The 12,056-nt window shown below is 44.5% G+C and overlaps 2 pseudogenes; both read right to left on the reverse strand.

The window, feature by feature from the left end:
* Positions 1–428: 428 nt before the first annotated feature.
* On the reverse strand, positions 429–2,629 carry LOC118476953 (uncharacterized; annotated as a pseudogene).
* A 4,715-nt stretch (positions 2,630–7,344) lies between these two features.
* Positions 7,345–10,798, reverse strand: LOC109946039 (uncharacterized; annotated as a pseudogene).
* Positions 10,799–12,056: the final 1,258 nt, after the last annotated feature.

Here is a 12,056-nt window from a genome sequence, read left to right on the forward strand (position 1 = left end):
CCCGTTAACCAAAGCCTCGTACTCGGCCACGTTGTTTGACGCCGGGAAATGGAGGCGTATCACGTAGCGAAGATGCTTTCCGAGGGGTGAAACGAAGAGCAAGCTAGCGCCTGCTCCTGTCTTCATGAGTGACCCGTCGAAGTACATGGTGTCGGTGTTTTGGGTCCGACCGCACACCCGGGGTTGCCCCTCAAGGTGTTTTTAGGAGTAGGACGGTGTCAACGACTGTAGCAAAATGGTTCGTGCCGGTCGCACGAGGGACAATGTGTGACACCCCAGGTGTCAGTTTCGTGTTATGACGGGAGATTAATCCTAATCTCGGATGCTCAGTAAAAATTTCTCTTTCTCACTCGCGTATGTCTCTGATTATCCAGATTATTCATTCACATTTCGCCGAATTCGGAATTATTCGATCTCACATAAGGCCAATTTGGAGCCTGTTAAAAACTTTTATTCTCGACGAATGCAAACTCGGGAATCATTCTCGATTTATAAATCTTGTCTAAAGCTCGTTTAATCAAGCGCTCGACAGTTGCTAGTCGAGCTGTGTCCGAATCCAATTTCTCGATGTTCGATCGATGTCCGACTATTTTATCCGAGTCCGTACTCTCAAACGGAATACTCAGTCTGTCGTCCTCTAATTAATTTCTATCCGATTCGGCTTAATATCTCTGTATCCAATCCGATTTCAAAATCAACATCGGCAACGATTTTTAAATATCACGATTCGCTTTCTCCGACTAAAAATCCAAAGTCGATCGAATCTCAGGACGATTTATTTTCCAATCACACGTAGGGAATTAATTTTCGAGCAAATTCAAAACAGACTCTCGGCCGAGTTAATCGCGCAACTTTCCGTTCGTCCGAACTCTTTTCGCTCTGTTTCTCAGTAGCGACGAATTCCGCAGGAACATTTTAGTCCGGAAAATATTTAGCGCGACCCAATTTAGTGTTTTGGGCCAAATCTAGCCCGGCCCAATTAGGCCCATTTGAAACCCTAACCCTAGCCCATGTCTATAAATAGGAGCTCTCTCCCCTTGCCCTTGGGCTATTTTGCATTCCCACCCCTCATTTTTTTCCAGCCGCCACCGCAGCCTCCCTGTCTTCTTCTCCATCGCGCAGCAGGCATCCCACGGCAGCAGCAGCAGGGAGCCGTGCTCCCCTCCATGGCGAGCAGCAAGCTGGCGCCCCTGCTCCTTCTTCCTCGGCGCTGAAGCTCCTCCCTGGCGTCCATGGCGCCGGCGTATCTCCAGCCGCCCCCTGCTCCTTGTTCCACGCGCAGCAGCCACGCGCAGGAAGTAAGGCCAGCAGCCATGGCGATTTCCCCTGCGAGCTCCCCTCTCTCCCATGGCTGACCCTCTGCTCCCTGCACTTGGCGTCCTTGCAGCAGGCGAGCTCAGCTCCACCTCCCTGCGCTCAGCTCATCTCCCTTGCCCAGCGCCCTCCCTCCTCTCTGTTTTTCCTTGAGCTCACGTGCAGGGAACGACGCCCTTTCTCCTCCACTGCGCTCGACGCCTAGCCCCTTTTCTATGGCTTGGACGCAGCAGGAGCGGCGCAGGAGCTTTTCCATCCATGGCTGTTTCCCCCTGCCGAGCCCTTCCTTTCTCTGTGCTTTGGATGAGCCTCTGCTCCCTATGCTGATCTCCACCTTGCCATGGCGTTGCTCGCCGGGGATCCCCTGCAGGGCGCCGTCGTGGCCTCGCCGGGCTCCTGCTCGCCGGCGAGCCCATGTGCTCATGGCACTTCCCTGCCTTCTCTTTGTCCCAAACATCCAGCAGCAGGGATCGGATCAACGCCGCAGCGCCCAGCCATGGTGGCTGTAGGCCGAGTCCCTCTCCCAACCAGTGCCCTCCCTGTTTCCCTGGACGACGCTGTCCCTTCCCATGCCGCTGCTCCACCACACACACTACCTGCTCGACGATATGCGTAGCCGACTGCGTGTTGTCTTGCTTGTGTTGTGCGCAGCCCTGCTCGCCTCTTTTCGGTGTTGTCAAACTATCGGTGTGGAGCACTGTGTCGAGGACAACATCGTCGACTTTTATTCCGGTGCGCTGCTCAATCCATGCTGCCCCGCTGTGCCTTGTAGCGCTGTGGATCCACGGCATGGTCTCGACGTCGCTCTCCTTGCAGCCACACCCCTGCTGCTCCCACATGCCGCACCACATCAAAAAAAAAAAATCCTGCAACCACGCCTCTCCTCGTGCTTGCTGTGCTGTCGCGCGCAGCGAGAACCATAGCGCCACGACTCGTTCCTGCTCGGCGAGAGCAGCCGCGTCATCAATCCGTGCAGCCCCGACGCCTCCGCGTCTCGCTTCGTCGGGTCTGCACAGCCTCTTCGCGCCATGCGGACAGCAGCAACAACTAAGTTATTTTTGGTAAGTTGATTTGTTGTTTTGGATAAAGTTGATAAATAAATAGATGTATGGTGACCGTGATGATTCTCGAGCAATAAGTGATGATTTAATAGTATCATTTAGTATTCGGTAGTTGTAGATTATATAAAGGGTGCTCGAAGACTGCATTTGTCGAATATGGTTAACTAGATGCTATGCACATAATAATTGGTAACGATGATTTTGTGTACAACGTTAGGGAGATGATCGCCTCTATGGTTGAAACGTTTGGTGGTAGGTCGTAATTGGTTGTGTTCGCAACGTGGAATTATGGTAGGCATCATCAGTGCCCATGCTGTATTAGATTAAGCTTTGTTATACGATAAAACTAAAAACGTGAATGTCATATATAGTGTTTCAATTGAGTTAGCCCGTAGATTTAATATGTGTCGATCGCAATGAATTATCAGTAGGGCCTAAATGGTGAGTTATGTGTGAACTGTGTTAGAGCCCTTCCGAGATAAATAGATTTAACCTATGTTGTGTTGTCATACAAATAACCTAGAAAGGTGGTATATGTTAATAATTGGAAGGACAGTTGTTCAAATTGGTCAGTTCGATTAAGAATGATTTTTGCGTGTGAGGGGAGGTGGTGACATACCAAGGTAGTCATCAATTCCTCTATGTTTATAAGTCGAGTCGAGTCGATGCACAGTTTGTGTTCATTAAATTATGTTTTGCATATAGTGTAATGGAGTTAGTTGTTTTGGGATAATTATTAAAATGTTCTGTTCACATGATAAATATGTATGATTGTAAAAACATTGAAGTGTATGTTGTGTCTCAGTCTGCGATCATAATAGGCAAGTCGATGTGTATGTCGTATGGCGGGCTATGCCATCCCTTTGGTTAATCGACTAGTTAGATGGCGTTGGTTAAGCTCGTAGTTACGATGAATTACTTGTTGTGGTCTAAATGCGTATGGTTATGGTCGCATGTAAAAATTAGTAGTGCTCATGTGGCGTCTAAGTTAAAATGCGGACTAATGGGTGAAAGGCGCTTCGATATAAATATGTGCCGGATTTGATGATTGTGGTGAATGCGTTTGTTAAATGAATGTGGTAATTTTAGTGCACTAAATGATTTGGATAAAATTTGTAAGTCTACTTGTTAGTGCTCAATTGATTGTTTTAACTCTAACAAATGGTAAAGTGTTAGAATGATTCAATTCTCTAGATCATGGCAATTCTTGAATTGTATAGGAGCTGAAATTTATTAATTTCTGTTTTGGACTGCGCGCGCTGTTTTAGTTGTGCTGTATGTTTGATGAACTAAATTGTGTTTTCTGTAGATATGTGCTATAGAAAAGTGGTAGATAACCTTATTATCTTGCTGGTGTTAAAATTTGACAGCCATAGGTCTGACAGTTTAGGAGTTATGCTTTTTACAAATTCAGTAACTGAATCTGTCCAAATTCTGTACAGATTTCAGAAACTGTATTGTTTGTTCAATTTAATGTTGCAATCTGTTCATGGTCATTATAAGAAAGTTGTAGATGCTTTTCTGATCTTTCTTGTGTTAAAATTTGATAACCACAGGCCTGATAGTTTAAGAGTTATGAATTTTACAAACTGCTTGCTGTGTTCTGTCCACTATCAGGGCAGATTTCGAAAACTGTAATGTTTGATTGGATTAAATCTGGAATCACTTCTTTGTGATTATAAAAGTTATGTAGTGCTTTTGCTGAGCTTTCCAGAAAGTCTTGGATCACTATTTTTGGTGATCTGAAGATTAAGTTATGGATGTTTAAAGTCTGAAGACTGAATCTGTCCAATTCTGGACAGCAAAGCCTTCTAGTGTATTTTATCCTTAGTTAAATATTGAATCACCTTAAGATGTTTATAAATGATATGTAGACAATTTTATTACCTTTCCAGAAAGTCTAGGATCACATTGTTTGGATGTCTGAATCTCCAGTTGTGAATTTTTGAAGTTGCAAGTCTGAATCTGTCCAAATCTGGACAGCGCTGTTGTGTTAACATCTTTTGACCTTGCTAAGTGTTTAATCATGTTGTGATGACAATACCAAAGTTGTAGAGAACTTTCTAAACTTTCCAGAAAGTATTAGTTTGCTATTTTTGGATTAATATTTGAAAAGTTATGATTAAAACAAGTAGCTGCTGTGCTGCTGTCCTAAAAATCTGCATGTGCTCAAATGAATATTTAGTTCACCATTTTGGCTAAAAATGCTTAGTTAGCACTTAACGAATATAGACTTGTGATGGCTAAACTTAGGTTAACATGTGCTTCATGATTAATGTGCTTGCTTGCTGTAGTTGATTGTGATAGAGGAGTCCATCGACATTGATGCGTCGGTCCTCTATTAAACTTGTGTTTGTGATGCTTTTGTGTGATCAATAGAACTAATGCAAAGTCGTAGCAATTAAATAAATGTGTGTACCTGTGATATCGTATTTGTGTTGCGTAAATAAATAAGATATGGTCGTCTTGTTAATGGTGTTAATGATGAACGCTGATAACGTACGAATAGCTAGCGCTTGTGTATAGTCGTTGCGGTGTCTTACTACTTGGTGTTTAGTTCGCTACCGTGTATTGTATATCTTGTGATAACTTTTCATTATATTCATACATATGCATCTTGCATCTCATTTAGGATCGAGAGATGGTGATCGTGCACGTGATATGGTGCCAACCACAAGATGCCGTTGGTGGACGACCCAAGGAAGGATGGACTTAACCAGTGGATGCTCGCCAAGCGAGTACCTCCCCAGCAAACACTGTCTAAGTGTTAAATTAAAGGCAAGCCCCGGTTTTATGCATAACCGTTTATATATGCTATTTTACTACACTTAATGTTTGTAGGCTTGTGCTGTGCACTTAAGTGTAGGAGTTGACTGAAACCCTAGTTGCATGAACTCAGGATTCCTTTTTGAAATGGATACTAGTATGATAGGTCGAGTAGCTGCTTTACTAATTAGGGATCTCGGTAGAAGTCGAGTGATTTTTCTAGCACTCGCGCGAGGTCAGGACATTGATTGTACCCACTTTCATATCGTACTGATGTTGGTTTGTGGGCAACAATCCATGGGGATTTGTTGTCCACGGGATAAAAATTGGAATAAGGATTAAGGTGTGGTACCGTGAGTCAAGCGTTTGAACGTACTAAGCACATGCCGAGAAATATGGTAAATCGGTAAGCCTAGTACCTGATTGAACCTGGCAGTGGACTTTACCCCTCACGCGACCTGAGACGAGGTCTCCCATTCCGGTTATGGTGGGTACAAGTGCGGTCACTGCACGACGGCCAGTCGGGGTCAGTGAGGCATTGTACGCCAAGGCGGTGAGCCCTGATCCGCTGACGGGGAATCGATGGGGACGGTTGATATGTGTGGGGACGGAGTGCCCCTACATGTCGTGTGTTTAGGTTTACCTTGCAAGGATAAAAACTCGATTCGAATCGTCTGCTTCTCGCAGCTAATGAGACTGCTTGATCCATGCTGCTACATTGAGTAATAAGTGGAAATGAGGTGACTGGCAAAAGATGTTGATTGATAAAATGTTTGATACCATGTATGAATAGCTAGGTACTCATCTAGTTTAAAAGGATCATACTAAAACTTGAAAAGCTAAAACTTGATTTTAGACTCAGCTAGTGCTTTTGGCAAACCAAACCCCTCAGCCAAACAGCTGCATGTCTAGAGGTAGAGGAGTAGACTCCTCACACCGGGTAAGTCTAGCTGAGTATTAGTATACTCAGCCTTGCTTGTGGCACAATTTTTGCAGGTACTCCTTGATTGATTGATGGTGTGACTTGGCCTTCATCCCTGCCACCGGGATAGATGGTCGAGTGGGTTATTGCTTCCGCGGGAGAGGACCAGGAGGAGTACTGTGGCCAGGCTTCGCCATGTTACTCGGTTTTCTCCGTTAGTTATTTACGCTGCATTAAAATTTATGGTTATTATTTCTGAAACTCCGATAATGTAATCACTAAAGATACTTATTAAATTTGTGGTATTATGTTTTATTGTATTTCTCTGTGCCTCACCTTCGTGTGAGATAGTGGTATTCGATCCTGGATAAGTGGCTTTATCGGACTAGATCCGAGGGACTGACGGATTATTCCTGTTTAAGTGTGTTGCTGCCCTTAAGGGTGCGACTTGGGCACTTAAGCTGGAATAATTCGGGCGGTTCCGCCACAGCTGGTATCGGAGCGAATACTATCACAGAGAAGTCAATAAGTCATGATTACCGACCTTTTCTAAAGTAAAACTTGCTAGAAACCAATGTTGGATAGATCGTCAGGACGATAAGGATAGACTTAGGACGTGAAGCCTTAGGAAATAGATGGGTAGCTAGGTGGCTATATTTATATAGGCCATAAAGGCTACTACTACTATTAACTAGGATGCTGTAGAAGCATCCGAAAAATTAGTTAGGTCTGAAAAGACGCCTAGAATGAGCATGCATCATGATTGTTGCATTATTATCCCTTGTGCACCAACGTGCTTCTCTCACCTTTATTCCAATAATAAGAAATTATGAATAATGTGTTGTATTGCTATGAACTGCAAAAAAAATGCCTTACCTCGTATCAAATTGGTAAGTCTTGTTAGGTCGTGCTACGTGTTTCTCTTGCCTTGCTAGCTAGGTGGTATTGTAATTGTTCACCTCTCTTTGCCAATAAAAATTGTTGCCTGTTTTGCCCATAAAAGACCCCCCTTCTCCAAACAACCTTGAGTTTAGCAACTAAAACCTCTTAAAAAAATCATGATGGTGTTGGTGTTTTCTAGCCCTTGTGTGTTGCGCTATTGGTAATGCACCTGCACAGCTTATAGACCCCCATAGCTTAACCACTAGCCAAACCGGAACTTCCTTGTGCACGCGGTTATGTCAAAAAAAAACATCGTTTGTTGTCTAGTTGCGCAAACCATGACCAAGCCATGTTTCTTTCCATAAATCCTTGCCCCTAAAACTTCATAGCGTTTCTGTCGATCATCCTAGCTGATCCTGTTTGCCTACCTCTCCTTTCGCCTGGATCTGGTAATCCTTCTTCTTGTGAATCATGTTTGCTTTATCGTCCGAATCTCGGGATCCCCAATTGATTCTGCCCCGTTAGCTGGTTATCTGCTATAACCCGTTCTCAAGTATCGAATGTTGATCTTGCCTAAATCTCTCATTCTAATTATTCTCATACTCTTTCTCCAAGGATCATGACGTCATTTTATCAACTTATCTCTAATCAGTGTATCCATTTAGTCAATGGATTTCATTGTTGTCCTTGGTTCTCTCATGTCTCTAAAAGCTCAACAATCTATTTTGATCTCATGGTCGGTTCATCCTCATATCAAATCTCATGCTAATATCTGATCTGATAATCTCTATGTTGATCATAAAATAGTTCTCTGAGTTAAATAAAAAAATTCTCATCTGATGCTCTTTTGCCAACAATCTTTGCTTCAACTTCAGTCACATTTTCTGAGCCATACTCTCATGGGCTCCATCTATTTATGCTATGTGGAATTCTCGTTGGTTACGTTTGGTAATGGTGTCATGACTAACGACTGATGATGCCGCGACGAAACCGAGAGCCTACTATGGTGCACACATGGTTGAGCTGCTCGGCACGCGCTGGTATCATGGTTAATAGTCGTGGTCCATTACGAGACTATACTGCTATCTTTCATGGATATTCTCTCAAAAGTGATCGCTGCATTTTGTCTCGATATGTCGCGATATTCTAACCAAATCTGTCTTCAGTATCTTGTCAGATACCCTCTCATAAATTTGCATCTATCTTCAGTCTGGGAGTTACATGCTTCTCCACCCTTAAATATCCTCATTCGAATCTCGGGACGAGATTCTTTTTAAGGGGGGAAGGCTGTGACACCCCAGGTGTCAGTTTCGTGTTATGACGGGAGATTAATCCTAATCTCGGATGCTCAGTAAAAATTTCTCTTTCTCACTCGCGTATGTCTCTGATTATCCAGATTATTCATTCACATTTCGCCGAATTCGGAATTATTCGATCTCACAGAAGGCCAATTTGGAGCCTGTTAAAAACTTTTATTCTCGACGAATGCAAACTCGGGAATCATTCTCGATTTATAAATCTTGTCTAAAGCTCGTTTAATCAAGCGCTCGACAGTTGCTAGTCGAGCTGTGTCCGAATCCAATTTCTCGATGTTCGATCGATGTCCGACTATTTTATCCGAGTCCGTACTCTCAAACGGAATACTCAGTCTGTCGTCCTCTAATTAATTTCTATCCGATTCGGCTTAATATCTCTGTATCCAATCCGATTTCAAAATCAACATCGGCAACGATTTTTAAATATCACGATTCGCTTTCTCCGACTAAAAATCCAAAGTCGATCGAATCTCAGGACGATTTATTTTCCAATCACACGTAGGGAATTAATTTTCGAGCAAATTCAAAACAGACTCTCGGCCGAGTTAATCGCGCAACTTTCCGTTCGTCCGAACTCTTTTCGCTCTGTTTCTCAGTAGCGACGAATTCCGCAGGAACATTTTAGTCCGGAAAATATTTAGCGCGACCCAATTTAGTGTTTTGGGCCAAATCTAGCCCGGCCCAATTAGGCCCATTTGAAACCCTAACCCTAGCCCATGTCTATAAATAGGAGCTCTCTCCCCTTGCCCTTGGGCTATTTTGCATTCCCACCCCTCATTTTTTTCCAGCCGCCACCGCAGCCTCCCTGTCTTCTTCTCCATCGCGCAGCAGGCATCCCACGGCAGCAGCAGCAGGGAGCCGTGCTCCCCTCCATGGCGAGCAGCAAGCTGGCGCCCCTGCTCCTTCTTCCTCGGCGCTGAAGCTCCTCCCTGGCGTCCATGGCGCCGGCGTATCTCCAGCCGCCCCCTGCTCCTTGTTCCACGCGCAGCAGCCACGCGCAGGAAGTAAGGCCAGCAGCCATGGCGATTTCCCCTGCGAGCTCCCCTCTCTCCCATGGCTGACCCTCTGCTCCCTGCACTTGGCGTCCTTGCAGCAGGCGAGCTCAGCTCCACCTCCCTGCGCTCAGCTCATCTCCCTTGCCCAGCGCCCTCCCTCCTCTCTGTTTTTCCTTGAGCTCACGTGCAGGGAACGACGCCCTTTCTCCTCCACTGTGCTCGACGCCTAGCCCCTTTTCTATGGCTTGGACGCAGCAGGAGCGGCGCAGGAGCTTTTCCATCCATGGCTGTTTCCCCCTGCCGAGCCCTTCCTTTCTCTGTGCTTTGGATGAGCCTCTGCTCCCTATGCTGATCTCCACCTTGCCATGGCGTTGCTCGCCGGGGATCCCCTGCAGGGCGCCGTCGTGGCCTCGCCGGGCTCCTGCTCGCCGGCGAGCCCATGTGCTCATGGCACTTCCCTGCCTTCTCTTTGTCCCAAACATCCAGCAGCAGGGATCGGATCAACGCCGCAGCGCCCAGCCATGGTGGCTGTAGGCCGAGTCCCTCTCCCAACCAGTGCCCTCCCTGTTTCCCTGGACGACGCTGTCCCTTCCCATGCCGCTGCTCCACCACACACACTACCTGCTCGACGATATGCGTAGCCGACTGCGTGTTGTCTTGCTTGTGTTGTGCGCAGCCCTGCTCGCCTCTTTTCGGTGTTGTCAAACTATCGGTGTGGAGCACTGTGTCGAGGACAACATCGTCGACTTTTATTCCGGTGCGCTGCTCAATCCATGCTGCCCCGCTGTGCCTTGTAGCGCTGTGGATCCACGGCATGGTCTCGACGTCGCTCTCCTTGCAGCCACACCCCTGCTGCTCCCACATGCCGCACCACATCAAAAAAAAAATCCTGCAACCACGCCTCTCCTCGTGCTTGCTGTGCTGTCGCGCGCAGCGAGAACCATAGCGCCACGACTCGTTCCTGCTCGGCGAGAGCAGCCGCGTCATCAATCCGTGCAGCCCCGACGCCTCCGCGTCTCGCTTCGTCGGGTCTGCACAGCCTCTTCGCGCCATGCGGACAGCAGCAACAACTAAGTTATTTTTGGTAAGTTGATTTGTTGTTTTGGATAAAGTTGATAAATAAATAGATGTATGGTGACCGTGATGATTCTCGAGCAATAAGTGATGATTTAATAGTATCATTTAGTATTCGGTAGTTGTAGATTATATAAAGGGTGCTCGAAGACTGCATTTGTCGAATATGGTTAACTAGATGCTATGCACATAATAATTGGTAACGATGATTTTGTGTACAACGTTAGGGAGATGATCGCCTCTATGGTTGAAACGTTTGGTGGTAGGTCGTAATTGGTTGTGTTCGCAACGTGGAATTATGGTAGGCATCATTAGTGCCCATGCTGTATTAGATTAAGCTTTGTTATACGATAAAACTAAAAACGTGAATGTCATATATAGTGTTTCAATTGAGTTAGCCCGTAGATTTAATATGTGTCGTTCGCAATGAATTATCAGTAGGGCCTAAATGGTGAGTTATGTGTGAACTGTGTTAGAGCCCTTCCGAGATAAATAGATTTAACCTATGCTGTGTTGTCATACAAATAACCTAGAAAGGTGGTATATGTTAATAATTGGAAGGACAGTTGTTCAAATTGGTCAGTTCGATTAAGAATGATTTTTGCGTGTGAGGGGAGGTGGTGACATACCAAGGTAGTCATCAATTCCTCTATGTTTATAAGTCGAGTCGAGTCGATGCGCAATTTGTGTTCATTAAATTATGCTTTGCATATAGTGTAATGGAGTTAGTTGTTTTGGGATAATTATTAAAATGTTCTGTTCACATGATAAATATGTATGATTGTAAAAACATTGAAGTGTATGTTGTGTCTCAGTCTGCGATCATAATAGGCAAGTCGATGTGTATGTCGTATGGCGGGCTATGCCATCCCTTTGGTTAATCGACTAGTTAGATGGCGTTGGTTAAGCTCGTAGTTACGATGAATTACTTGTTGTGGTCTAAATGCGTATGGTTATGGTCGCATGTAAAAATTAGTAGTGCTCATGTGGCGTCTAAGTTAAAATGCGGACTAATGGGTGAAAGGCGCTTCGATATAAATATGTGCCGGATTTGATGATTGTGGTGAATGCGTTTGTTAAATGAATGTGGTAATTTTAGTGCACTAAATGATTTGGATAAAATTTGTAAGTCTACTTGTTAGTGCTCAATTGATTGTTTTAACTCTAACAAATGGTAAAGTGTTAGAATGATTCAATTCTCTAGATCATGGCAATTCTTGAGTTGTATAGGAGTTGAAATTTATTAATTTCTGTTTTGGACTGCGCGCGCTGTTTTAGTTGTGCTGTATGTTTGATGAACTAAATTGTGTTTTCTGTAGATATGTGCTATAAAAAAGTGGTAGATAACCTTATTATCTTGCTGGTGTTAAAATTTGACAGCCATAGGTTTGACAGTTTAGGAGTTATGCTTTTTACAAATTCAGTAACTGAATCTGTCCAAATTCTGTACAGATTTCAGAAACTGTATTGTTTGTTCAATTTAATGTTGCAATCTGTTCATGGTCATTATAAGAAAGTTGTAGATGCTTTTCTGATCTTTCTTGTGTTAAAATTTGATAACCACAGGCCTGATAGTTTAAGAGTTATGAATTTTACAAACTGCTTGCTGTGTTCTGTCCACTATCAGGGCAAATTTCGAAAACTGTAATGTTTCATTGGATTAAATCTGGAATCACTTCTTTGTGATTATAAAAGTTATGTAGTGCTTTTGCTGAGCTTTCCAGAA

The sequence above is a fragment of the Zea mays genome, chromosome 4 (assembly GCF_902167145.1).
Source record: "Zea mays cultivar B73 chromosome 4, Zm-B73-REFERENCE-NAM-5.0, whole genome shotgun sequence".
NCBI lineage: Eukaryota > Viridiplantae > Streptophyta > Magnoliopsida > Poales > Poaceae > Zea > Zea mays.